The 13,543-nt window shown below is 38.0% G+C and overlaps 1 protein-coding gene and 1 pseudogene across 1 annotated transcript in view; one reads left to right on the plus strand and one right to left on the minus strand.

Moving 5' to 3' along the window:
• Positions 1-13,543, minus strand: part of LOC105463327 (RasGEF domain family member 1B) — a 789,062-nt gene that overhangs the window by 688,570 nt on the left and 86,949 nt on the right. The gene's annotated exons all lie outside the window — the stretch shown is intronic.
• Positions 4,040-5,237, plus strand: LOC105496841 (heterogeneous nuclear ribonucleoprotein A3-like; annotated as a pseudogene).

The following is a 13,543-nucleotide window of genomic DNA, read 5'->3' on the forward strand; positions in this document are numbered from 1 at the left end:
TCTGCTTTCAAGAGTTCTGTCCCCTCCCTCTGCTGTCAGCTGTCATTTCTCACCGAGGTCAGTGAGTCCTGCTGCTATCATCTGCTGCGTTATACACACAGTGGTTCTGAGCAACGGCCTGAGGGCAATTCTGTCTTTCCTACGGAATAAAGCCTCTAGCTGTCTGCAGCTTCTAGCCTCCCTGATGACCCTTTTCCAACTCCTGTTCTGGATGTTTCAGGCCACCACCAGTCTGACCTCCGCGTAGGAGGAGATTTTATAGGATAATAACAAATACACACATCTTTTATATAGAAATATGTGTACATGTATAGCACCAAGCAGTGTCTGCTACCTTGTGCGTGCACAATAAGAATTTTCAGTTGAAGAAATGAATGTGTGTGTTCATATCTCACAAAAGTGTGAGTATACTGCATCACGACACAACGTGCGCAGGTAAAAAAATCTTCACTTATATCCTCCAAATGTATTTTTTAAAATTTAAAAATTCAAAAAGTGTGAGGCTATGGACAATACATGGTTTCCCTCTGACATTTCCAACTCCTGTGGGTTACCATGAGACCAGAAAGTGTGGTTTAATCAAACAAGTCTATAAACACTTCTGGGAAAACAACACAAAGGGCAAGAGCTGATGGGAAGTCACTGGCATTGTCTCCCCAGGGAAAGTGCAGCATTTTATACATGTGCGGTAAAAGAGGAGAAAGCTCTCTGAAGCATTAAAAGCACTAAATAAATGAAGGTGCTGTTATTACTGATATGATTCCATCCCTGCTGGGTACAGCAGCTTTGCTTATGGAGTGTGGAGCCTGTGAGCTCCAGGCACAGGGCCTCTCCCACCCTGAGGTCAGGGTCCCTTTGAGACTCTGCTCACTGGCTCGACTCCCAGGGCTGTCCTGTGCTGTCCTCTGCAAAGGGTGGCATCTCCCCTCACAGCCTGTCATGGCAACCCACCTCCCAAGAGAAATGCTTGCTACTTGCCTCTGACCTTAGCTTACCTTCTGCCCCACCATCTGCTCGATTTCCATAGCTTTCATCCGAAGCTTTAGGACTACATGACTGCCTCTTCTAGGTCTATTGGCCATAGCCCCAAGCTTTACTCCCTGCCTCTACAACAAAGAATCTTCATTCCTGCCCCTGCCTTGGCCTCCCTATGGTGACCCTTGTGTCAGGTGAACCAGCACACCCAGGCCTGCACCCTCCATGGTGGCTAAGCACTCATCAGGCCACTTTCCTTAAATCAATAAATTGCCCATCGGCCAGGCCCATGTCCCCTGAGTACAGCCAGACCAAACCCCTAAGACAAGCCATCCCTGGCCTTCTGCTTACTATTAACTCTGTTGTGCAGCAGTCAGCAGACAGTGGGTGCTCAATTAATGTTGTTGTCTACATGAACCGGTAAAAGTTTAGAATGCTGATTCTCAACTAAAATCAGAAATCTGCTTGGGGAAAGCAAGTCAACACTCTCCTGAAATAGTGATGCAATCAGCAGAAATTTTTACTACATCAATCAAAAGGGCTCACAGCAAGTAGTCAGTGAACCAAGTAAAGTGACCTTCGCACCCCCTCCCACTCCTGCCCCACTCCATATTCTTGTTAGCTACTGTTGATTGATGGCTTCCAGGAAAAGATGATCCATCACTGTTCAGACTAGTGAAGCTTCTGCCACTACGTTCAGGTTAGTCCAGCATTTTGTGAAAGTGAGATGAAATATAAAGTCTGAAAAATGCCAACTCATGGGAAAAAAGGAAAACCTCAAAATAGCATGGTATTGCCGGAATTAATGAAATTAACATGGGTGGAAGACGGATAGATTTTTTTTTAAATATATGTAACAGTGTATGATATGTTACAAACATATCAGGAGGCCTGTGATAGGGCTTTCAATTTCATACTGGAAATTATTCACTACCAGAATAGTTACTGGGAAAATTCAGTGCCCAGGGCAAGTAACAGCTACCAATTAAATTGGGCTCTTAATCATATCAGGTACTGTGCTAGCTGCTTTACATATGTTATCCTATCCAATCCTTATTTCCATGAAAGGTATGATATGATTTGGCTCTGTCTCCTCACCCAAATCTCATGTTGAATTGTAATTCCCAATATGGGATGTAGGGCGTGGTGGGAGGTGATTTGATCATGGAGGTGGTTTCTAATATTAGCACCACCCCTCTAGTGCTATCTTGTGATAGAGTTCTCACCAGATCTGGTTGTTTGAAAGTGTATAGCACCTCCCCTTCACTCTGTCTTCCTCCTGCTCCAGCATGTAAGGCATGCCTACTTCCCCTTCACCTTCCGCCATAATTCTTAAGTTTCCTGAGGTCTCACCAGAAGCAGAAGCCTGTACAGCCTGCAGAACCATGAGCCAATTCAACCTCTTTTCTTTCTAAATTACCCAGTCATAGGTATGTCTTTATAGCAGCGTGAGAACGAACTAGTACAGCTAAAAATCTCTATTTTTCCAATAAGGACTTGCTGTTGGTCACAGAGCTGATAAATGACAGAGTAAAATTTAACCCAGTGGCAGTCTAACTGCAAAGCCCATACCCTCACCATTCTATGTGCAGTTCTTCTCCCTATCTCCCAGATTTTCAGAAAGGAAGGATCAGGTTTAAATGATCCTGGCTACAAAAATGAGAGGGTGAGCCTGAAAACATATGTACTGGAAGTTGTGCGTGGGATGGGAGGGAGACAGCCTTGTTACTTGGTATGACAGTCAAAATGTGTCTAGACTGTAGAACACTCAGGAAAGACACAGAAATAGGCTTGAACAAATGAAAAGGCACATTGTGCTTCTGTTAGGAAAACTCAACATCATGAAAATGTCAGTTCTCCCTAAATGACTTTATGAATTTAACATAATCCCAATGAAAAAGACAGCCATACCTCATTTTATTACACTTCACCTCATTGCACTTCTCAGATACTGCACTTTTTACATCTTGAAGGTTTGTGGCATTTTTCCAATAGCATGTGCTCACTTCGTGCCTCTGTGTCACATTTTAGTAATTCTTGTAATATTTCAAAGAATTTTTTATTATTATATCCGTTAGGTGATCTGCGACCAGTGATCTTTGATGTTACTAATGTAATTGTTTTGGGGTGCCATGAACCTAGCCCATATAAGACAATGAACTTAATCAATAAATGTTGTGTATGTTTTGACTGCTCCACTGATCAGCCATTTCCCCATCTCTCTCCTTCCTCAGGCCTCCCATTGCCTTGAGACACAACAGTATTGAAATTAGACCAATTAACAACACTACAATGGCCTCTGAATGTTAAAGTAAAAGGGAGAGTTGCACATCTCTCACTTCAAATCAAAAGCTAGAAACGATTAAGCTTAGTGAGGAAGGCATGTTGAAAGCCAAGACAGGCCAAAAGATAGGCCTCTGTTGCCAAACAGTTAGCCAGGTGGCGAACGCAAAGGAAAAGTTCTTGAAGGAAATTAAAAGTGTTACTCCAGTGTACACAGGAATAATAAGAATGTGAAACAGCCTTCTTGCTGATCTAGAGAAAGTTTTAGCTGTCTGTGTAGACAATCAAACCAGCCACAACATTTCCTTAAGCCAAGGCCTAATCCAGGACAAGGCTCTAACTCTCTTCAGTTCTACAAAGGCTGGGCCGGAAGAGGTGAGGAAGCTGGAGAAGAAAAGTTGGAAACTAGCAAAAGAGTAGAGGTTGATTCATGAGGCTTAAGGAAAGACATTGTCTCAATAACATAAAAGCGGAAAGTGAAGCAGCAAGTGCGAATCACAAACTGCAACAACTTATCCAGGAGATCTAGCCAAAATCATCGATGAAGGTAGCGACACTGAATAACACAATGCAAACGAAACAGATTTCCATTGGAAGAAAACACCATCTAGGACTTTTACAGCTAGAGACAGTAGTCAATGCTTGGCTTAAAAGTTTCAAAGGACAGGATGACTCGCTTGTTAGGAGCTAATACAGCAGGTTGAATTAGTAGGTTGAAGTTGAAGCATATTTACCATTCCAAAATCCTAGGGCCCTTACGAATGATGCTAAATATCTCAAAATGGAAGTAAAACCACTGCCAGGTCACCCCCAGCCCAACTCCAGCCATCGCGGTGGCCAGGGGGAGGAGGGCCATGATCCAAATGAACCAGAGCAGTTGAGAAAACTGTTTATTGGTGATCTGAGCTGTGAAACTACAGATGATAGTTTAAGAGAACATTTTGAGAAATGGGGCACACGGATAGATTGTGTGGTAATAAGAGACCCCCAAACCAAATGTTCCAGGGGCTTTGATTTTGTGACTTATTCTTGTGTTGAAGAGGTGGATGCAGCAATGTGTACTCAACCACACAAGGTTGATGGGCGTTCAGTGGAACCAAAGAGAGCTGTTTCTACAGAGGATTCTGTAAAGCCTGGTGTTCTAACAGTAAAGAAAATTTTTGTTGGTGGTATTAAAGAAGATATAGAAGAATATAATTTGAGAGACTACTTTGAAAAGTATGGCAAAATTGAAACCATAAGAAGTTATGGAAGATAGGCAGAGTGGAAAAAAGAGAAGATTTGCTTTTGTAACTTTAATGATCATGATACAGCTGATAAAATTGTTGTTCAGAAATACCATACTAATAATGGGCATAACTGAGAAGTGAAAAAGGCCCTTTCTAAACAAGAGATGCAGTCTGCTGGGTCACAGAGAGGTCATGGAGGTGGATCTGTCAATTTTACGGGTTGTGGAGGAAACTCTGGAGATCTGGAGATAATTTTGGCTGTGGTGGAAACTTTGGTGGAAGAGGAGGCTAGAGGGGTGGAGAAGGTGGCAGCAGAGGTAGTTATGGAGGAGGTGGTGGTGGATATAATGGACTTGGAGGTGAAGGTGGCAACTACCGCGGTGGTCCTGGTTATAGTAGTAGAGGGGGCTAGGGTGGTGGTGGACCAGAATATGGAAACCAAGGTGGTCGATATGGTGGCGGTGGTGGAGGATATGATGGTCACAATGAAGGAGGAAATTTTGGTGGTGGGAACTATAGTGGTGGTGGGAACTATAATGATTTTGGAAATTAGAGTGGACAACAACAATCAAATTATGGACCCATAAAAGAGGGCAGTTTTGGTGGAAGAAGCTTGGGCAGTCCCTATGGTGGTGGTTATGGATCTGGTGTTGGAAGTGGTGGATATGGTAGCAGAAGGTTCTAAAAACAGCAGAAAAGGGCTACAGTTCTCAGCAAGAGAGAGAGTGAGGAGTTGTCAGGAAAGCTGCAGGTTACTTTGAGACAGTCACACCAAAAGCATTAGAGGAACTGTAAAAATCTGCCACAGAAGGAACAATGATCCATAGTCAGAAAAGTTACTGCAGCTTAAACAGGAAACCCTTCATGTTCAGGACTGTCATAGCCACAGTTTGCACAAAGTGGAGCTATTGGTTAATGCAATGTAGTGTCAATTAGATGTACATTCCTGAGGTCTTTTAGCTGTTGTAGCTTTGTCTTTGTCTTTTTCTTTTCATTACATCAGGTATATTGCCCTGTAAATTGTGGTAGTGGTAATGAGAATAAAAAATTAAGGAATTTTTAACTTTTCAATATTTGTGTAGTTCAGTTTTTCTACATTTTAGTATAGAAACTTTAACAAAATGCAGTTTTGAAGGTGTTTCCTTGTGAGTTAACAAGTAAAGATCATTGTTAATTATTATTTTGTATGAATGTTGCTAAAGTTAACTGTAAAGAAAGACTTGCCAACTTGCAGTTTAAAGGGAATCTATTCTCCCCATTTCCAAACCATGATATGAATGGGCGCTCACATGTGGAGAGAATAGATATCTGTGTGTTTGCAATGTATGTTTTAGATAAATAGGATTGGGTATTTAAATTAGCATTTGTGAATTTAGTAGCATTAAGATTACCTTCAAATGAAAAAAAAAATCTCAAAATTTCTATTTGGTTGTTGTGTATTTTCTTTTAAAATGTAATCATATGATTTTAGTGTGTTAGACTTGCTGAGTCCTAGCTGTGTTTAGAACATCTCCATTCTACATTTACCTTGGTCAAATCTGAACTGCTGCCATAGGTTTTGGGTGTAAAGAATGTTTACTGCCCTCCATTTAAATTCTGAAAAGGGATAGTGGATGTTTTCCCTCTCCTATATTAGAAACCATTCTTAAAATCTTTTCAAAATATAGGACCATTAAGTCTGCTATATCTGAGCAAATTAGTAGGTACCTTCTTTTCTTTTATAAAGCACAAGAGGTCCATACATCTTGAGTTATTTTTCTTAGTTTAAATGTTTTTATACTAGTTCTCAGAGCAAGAGAATAAAAATCATGCATTATTAAACCCCTAACTGGCTGGCATTCTTTCCTGTTTGTACACTATACATTTTGCTGGATGAAACCAAGGATAGTTTAGGTGTAATTGTCCAAAATAATCTAACTGCAGCAGAAATGTAGCACAGTTGCTTCGTACAAGCTTCTCACTTCCTACAGACCTGAATTCAAATTTGGATAATCAGAGTTCTTAAATTCCCAAAGAACATACTGTTATTTATTGTGTATATTTCAACATAAATCATGTTGCTACCAATTTGTTTGGAAGGCCCTAGTTGAGAAGAGTTTTAGATAATAAGGTTGTGTGTGTGTATATGTGTGTGTATATATATGTGTGTGTGTATATATGTGTGTGTATATATGTATATACATGTGTATATGTGTGTGTGTGTGTGTGTGTGTGTGTGTGTATATAAATGTCCTCTGTGTTTGGCACCAGCTAGTGCTTACAATTTCAAGCCCTGAGTATGTGCCCTGCTGTTATTCTTTCTTTGGCAGTTGAACGTTGAATTCAAGATTCTTATTTTTGTTTTAAGAAGTACTAAGCAAAATAAGCAATAAACGGGGGAATGGAACATGCTAGTGTTTAAATATGCTCTCTTGTTGCTCTAATTCTGTGCCTCTGTGCATTAATATTTGGATGCATGCAATGCCAGCATGGAAATTGGTCTTCATACATAGTGCAGTTTTCCAGAAACAGTCAGAAACCAATAAATGTAACAGACATTACATTTGTTAAGGGGCATATATGTGAAAAGCAGTGTAGAAAATAGGCTAATACTAGAAAATGGTTAAGTCCTTAGTAACTTCAAGTGTGGTTATATAATGGACACTGTCAATGTTCATAACTTAAACCTGGGTACCTGGTCAAAGTAATGCTTGGGAAACATTTTATTAAAATTGAGCTAAATTGTCTCAAGTTCTTTTATTCACATAAAGTTTATTAATAAAATGTATTAGTAAAATCAGTTTTATTTTAAAATAACATTTATTAATAAAATTATTAATAAATTCATATATAGTTTATTTTAAAAGAATGATGCTAAATCTACTCTTCCTGTGCTCTATAAATGGAAAAACAAAGCCTGGATGACAGCACATCTGTTTACAGCATGGTTTACTGAATATTTTTAAGCCCAATTTTGAGATCTATTACTCAGGAAAAAAAATTCCTTTCAAAATATCCCTGTTTATTGACAATGTGCCTGGTCACCCAAGAGTTCTTATGGAGATGTACAAGAAGATTAATGTTGTTTTTACATCTGCTAACGCAACATCCATTCTGCAGGCCATGGATCAAGGAGTAATTGCAACTTTCAAGTCTTCATATTTAAGAAATACTTTTTGAAAGGCTAGAGCTGCCATACATAGTGATTCCTCTGACGGATCTTAGAAAAGTAAATTGAAAACCTTCTGTAAAGAATTCACCATTCTAAGTACCATTAAGAACATTCCAGATTCCCGAAAGGACAAAATATCAACATTAATAGTAGTTTGGAAGAAGGTGATTCCAACCTTTCTGGATGATTTTTGAGGGTTCAAGACTTTCGTGGAGGAAGTCACTGCAGATATGGTGGAAGTAGCCAGAGAACTATATAGAAGGGGAGCCTGGAGATATGACTGAATTGCTGCACTTTCACGATAAAAACTTGAAGAGATGAGGAGTTGCTTCTTATGGATGAACAAAGAAAGTGGTTCCCTGAGATGGAAACTACTCCTGGTGAAGATTCTGTTAACATTGTTGAAATGACAACAAATGATTTAGAATATTTCGTGCTCGCTTCGGCAGCACATATACTAAAATTGGAATGATTTAGAATATTTCATAAATGTAGTTGATAAAGCAGGGGCAGGGTTTAAGAGGATTGACTCTAATTATGAAAGTTCTATTGTGGGTTAAATGTTATCAAACTGCATCGCATGCTACAGAGAAATCTTTCATCAAAGAAGAGCCAATCAATGCAGCAAACTTTACTGTTGTCTTATTTTCAGAAATTGCACAGCTGCCCCAACCTTCATCAACCACCACCCTGATCAGTCAGCAGCCATCAACAATGAGGCAAGACCCTCCACCGACAAAAAGATTACCACATGCTGAAGGCTCAGATGGTAGTATTTTTTCTCATTAAGAAATATACATTATTTATTCAGATATAATACAATTGCACACTTAATAGACTATACTATAGTGTAAACATAACTTTTATATGCACTGAGAAGCCAAAAAATCATGTGACTGCCTTTATTGTGATATTCTCTTTATTGTAGTGGTCTGGAACTGAACTTGCAATATCTCTAAAGTATGCCTATATATATCACTTTTTTCTCAGAGCTAGACAAGTTAACTATATATCTTATTTGAAATAACAAGCAATAATATCAATGGAAACAATTAAAAATAAATGGGGAAGGGAGGCTAGCCCCACAGATATTAAAACATATCATGAAGCCTTCAGTATAAGCATACAAATTGGTAGATAGATCAATAGAAAAATAAATTAAAATTCAAAAGTATACAACACTGAATATGGAAGTTTAGAATGCTATAAAGGCAGCATCTCAAATCAGTAGGGAACAAATGTACTATCTAATGGACATCTGGTTAGTTACGTATAAAAATATAAAACTGGAGTCATTTCTTACACTAAATGCCAGAATTAATTCCAAATGAATCTAAATGTTAAATAAATGAATAAACTACATAAGTATTAGTAAAAAGTATGGGTTACTCTTTCATTATCTGGAACTGGAGAAAATTTCTTTGACTTAAAATCCAGACGTGATAAAGGAAAAGGGACACATTTGATCACACACAAAAAGGAAACTTTTGCATTGAAAAATAATATAACATAAGTAAAATCAAAAGGCAAACACAAACCTTTGTGGAGGTTTCTGGGGAAAGATCTACAACATAAATCATTTGTCAAGTCTTAATATCTCTAATTGAGAACTGTTAGAAAAGAATATGAAGATACCTGTAGAAAAATGGGTAAATGATACAGTTCACAGAAAAAGAAAAGTGTCTCTTAAACATATGGGCAAAATTCCAAATATTTAACAACATGCTCTGCAGTGAGGCTATGGAAAATCAGACACCCTTATATCTTGCTGTTGGAAATGTAAAGTACAATCAATCCCCAAGGAGGGGAATTCGGACAATATCTAGAAAAATTACATATACTTTTACACACTGACTCAGCAATCCCACTTTTAAGAATCCTACCAAAGATACACTAGCAAAGAAGCAAAATGATATAAGTAAGCATAAGGACATTTATTGCAGCACTTTTGTAATAGCAAAAGACTGGAAACAACTCAATGCCCATCAATAGGCTACTGCTTGAATAAACTATGGCACCTGCACAAAATGGTATGATGCTGCCGTAAAAAGAAACGAGAAAGCTCTCAGTACTGTTATACAGCATTACTCTCAGCTGGGGATCATTTTGCCATAGAGTTTTCTCCAAAACATGTTGTTAAGTGAAAAAAAGCAAGGGCAGGACAGTGTGTATGCACATGCATAAGGCTTGTCCCTTTTATCTGAGAAAGAAAAAAATACAAATCCTTATATTTGTACATATGCCTACTTATATGAACATATTTTGATTAAATGGAAGGATACTTGAATATAACAAGATGATCACCTGTAGAGCAGTGCTTCTAAATCTTCTATCATCTTCCTGAAGGAAAAACTGAAGTGTTTAAATTCTCTCTAATGACAGAAATTAAAAACTAAGAAACAAGATTTCGTTAGGTAATTTTGAGATTTGGAGGGCCACAAACCATTATGACTACTAAAAGTTTTTCACACAACACCCAAACAAACTTTTACCCCCTTGGGAAGAGTATCACCTCCATGGAGGGTGCATGCTTTAAGAAAAGGGAGGGAATAGAGTGGAGGGGGCAGAGATGGAAGCGAGACTTCTGCCATGGTCTGAATGTGTCCCTCCAACTCAGATAAGCTATCTTAGTTTGTTTCTGCTGCTGTAGCAAAATACCTGAGACTGGGTAATTTATAAATAATAGAAATTTATTTCTTACAGTTTGGAAGGCAGGGAAGTTCATGATCAAGGTGCCAACAGGTTCAGTGTCTGGTGAGGGCTCCTCTTCACTTCTAAGATGGCACCCTGTTGCTACATCCTCCTGAGGACATCAACGCTGTGTCTTTACATAGTCCCACCCTTAATATTATCACACTGGTAATCAAGTTTCAACATATGAATTTGAAACACTCTCTCTCTCCCCAAAGGTATATATCCTAAGAATAAAAATGACTGCAAGGAAATCCTAAACTATGTTCAATAATTATATTGTTACTAATAATAATATTATTTTGAAACTTATCTGTTATAATAAAAAACAAGTAATTATTAAGTTGTTAGAAATAAAATGTTTAGTGTAAGAGAGATGAAATGCAAATGGTATATCAAAGGAATTAACTAAAAATCTTTATAATACTACATTTGATTAGAAACATCAATGAGAACTCATTGAATTTTTCCCTTTAAAGAAAAACTTACTTCCAAGCTCTATTCTCCAGAAAAACCTAGAAGCAATAATAACTCAAAATCAACGAGCACCCCTAGCACACAGATCATGATCTCTATATAACAACTCCCAGTGAAACAAACCAAGACTTCTTAGGAAAATAGCTGACTTCACGGCTACAAAAGTTAATTGTGTGAGATGATCCTATAACACCTTGTCATACCAGAAAATTTAATACTTACTAAAGACCACGGTCTTGTCAAAGAGACAAGAGCAAACTTTAAGGGGCTCCTATTTCCCACAGGGCAATTTGAGCATCAAAAAAAAATAATGATCACAGTGGATTAAAATGCATCAAATATATTTTTTAAAGCCATGAGTTCAGAGTTATACTAAAAGAAAGACTCACTGGACACCAATTCATTTTTCAGAAAAATGATAAATAATGAGAATGAACCAAACTTATTCTCCCACTCCTGTAGAAATTATTTTATGGTAATCAGATACTTAAGGAAGAAAAGTTCTTCTATATAGAAGAATTCAGAAAGTAAGTGAAGAAAGAAGATAAAATTAGAAAATCTCTCCTGAAATCCCTAATAAAACAATCGATCTGGGCAATGATCATCAGCAGCTGTTAAATCCTTTGGCATAAATGGGAAATTGGCCAGGCCCAGTGGTTCATGCCTGTAATCCCAGCACTTTGGGAGGCTGAGGCAGGTGGATCACGAGGTCAGGAGTTCAAGACCAGCCTGGCCAAGATGGTGAAATCCCATCTCTACTAAACTACAAAAATTAGTCGGGCATGGTGGCAGGCGCCTGTAATCTCAGCTACTCGGGAGACTAATGCAGGAAAATCGCTTGAACCTGGGCAGCAGAGATTGCAGTGAGCCGAGATCGTGCCACTGCACTCCAGCCTGGGTGACAGAGTGAGACTCTGCCTGGAAAAAAAAAAAAAAAAAAGATAAATGGGAAACTTTGGCATGAATGAATCATGTTGCCAGCACTTGGACCCATGATCAAAAAGAGGTGCTTATAATGTGATGCAACAAGAAATATCAATGGTGAAATATTTTTGACAAAATATTAAACACAAATGATATCAAATCCCATTCAGTTGCTCTCAACTGGGGCAATTTTGCCCCCAGGGCATATTAGGCAATGTCTAAAGGCATTTTTCATTGTCACACTGGAGGCCAGTGCTATTGGCATCTAGTAGACAGAGGCCAGGGTTGCTGCTAAACAACCTAGAATATAGAACAGTCCCCCAACCACAAATAATTATCCAAATAATTGATAAGCGTGCTGAGGTTGAAAAACCCTGCTCTGGATTTACCAATTTGCAGGATGTGTAAGGGCCCAAGATACATATCGACCAAATGCAATCTTGTTTGAGTCCTGAATCAAACTACAGGTGATCCCTGAGTTAACGATTTTTTGGTGTGCATTGAGTAGAAACCATACTTTCAGTACCCATACAACCATCCTGTTTTTCACTCTCAGAACAGTACTCAATAAATTACATGAGATATTAAACACCATTATAAAATAGGCTTTGTGTTAAATGATTTTACCCAACTGCAGGCTTATGTAAGTGTTCTAAGCACATTTAAGCACATAGCTAGGCTAAGCGATGATGTTCAGTAGATTAGGTATATTAAATGCATTTTTGACTTAAAACATTTTCAACGTATGATGGATTTACCAAGACATAACCCTGCTGTAAGTCAAGGAGCATCTGCAATTATGAATACACATTTATAATTCAGAGACATTTGAACACTGACAACGTGGAGGAATTGTTCATTTTTAGGTGTATTAATAGTATTATTCTTAGGCTAATGGGAACTCTTATCCCTTGTTAGAAATATACACTGAAGTACTTAGAGATGAAATGACATTATATCTGGGATTTACTTTTAAATAACATATCTAGTGTAAAGAGCAGGGAGGAAAGTGACAGGGGGTTAGAGATAAAGCATTGTGGTCATATACTGATAGTCACTGAACTGAGTGAAGGGTATAGCTTCTACTTGTGTGTGTGTTTGAAAATAAACAATTAAAATACAAGAAAATTTTTATAAAATGTTTTTAACATTATGGATTTTTCATATGTGCACGAAACTTAGATTTGTTTTGGAAACAGTTCCTTGAGAACTGGGATGCTGCTGTTCTCAGAAGCAATTCATCCATAAGACACAATCTTCAAGGTCATAATTTTCTAGTGAAGCTGGTGAAGGCTCCTCCAATCTGTTCTCGGAAGCAATTCATTCACAAGGCATAATCCTCAAGGTCCTAATTTTCTGGTGAAGTTGGTGAAGGCTTCTCCAATTTTTCCACCAAAGCATCCTTAAAGGCACATATTACGGTATCTATAATTTTTTACCCCAACTTTATTAAGGTATAATTGGCAAATTAAAAATGCATACGCTTATGGTGTACAAAGTGATGTTTTGATATATGTATACATTGTGAAATGATTAAATCAAAGTAATTAATATACGCACTGCCTCACATATTTATCATCCTTGTTATGGGGAGAATATTTAGTATCTAATCTCTTGCTGCAAAATAGATTAGCAGAATTTATTTATCATGTGTAACTATAACTTTGCACCCTTTGACCAACTTATCCCCACTTTATTTTAATATTCTTTAGTATAGATTTTGTGTGTCAGTTACAGTTACACTCTTGTTACAGGATATTGCCCTGATCATAAATCTACTCTCTAGGGATGATTAGCTAATTTTATTAGAAAG

The sequence above is a fragment of the Macaca nemestrina genome, chromosome 3 (assembly GCF_043159975.1).
Source record: "Macaca nemestrina isolate mMacNem1 chromosome 3, mMacNem.hap1, whole genome shotgun sequence".
Lineage (NCBI taxonomy): Eukaryota > Metazoa > Chordata > Mammalia > Primates > Cercopithecidae > Macaca > Macaca nemestrina.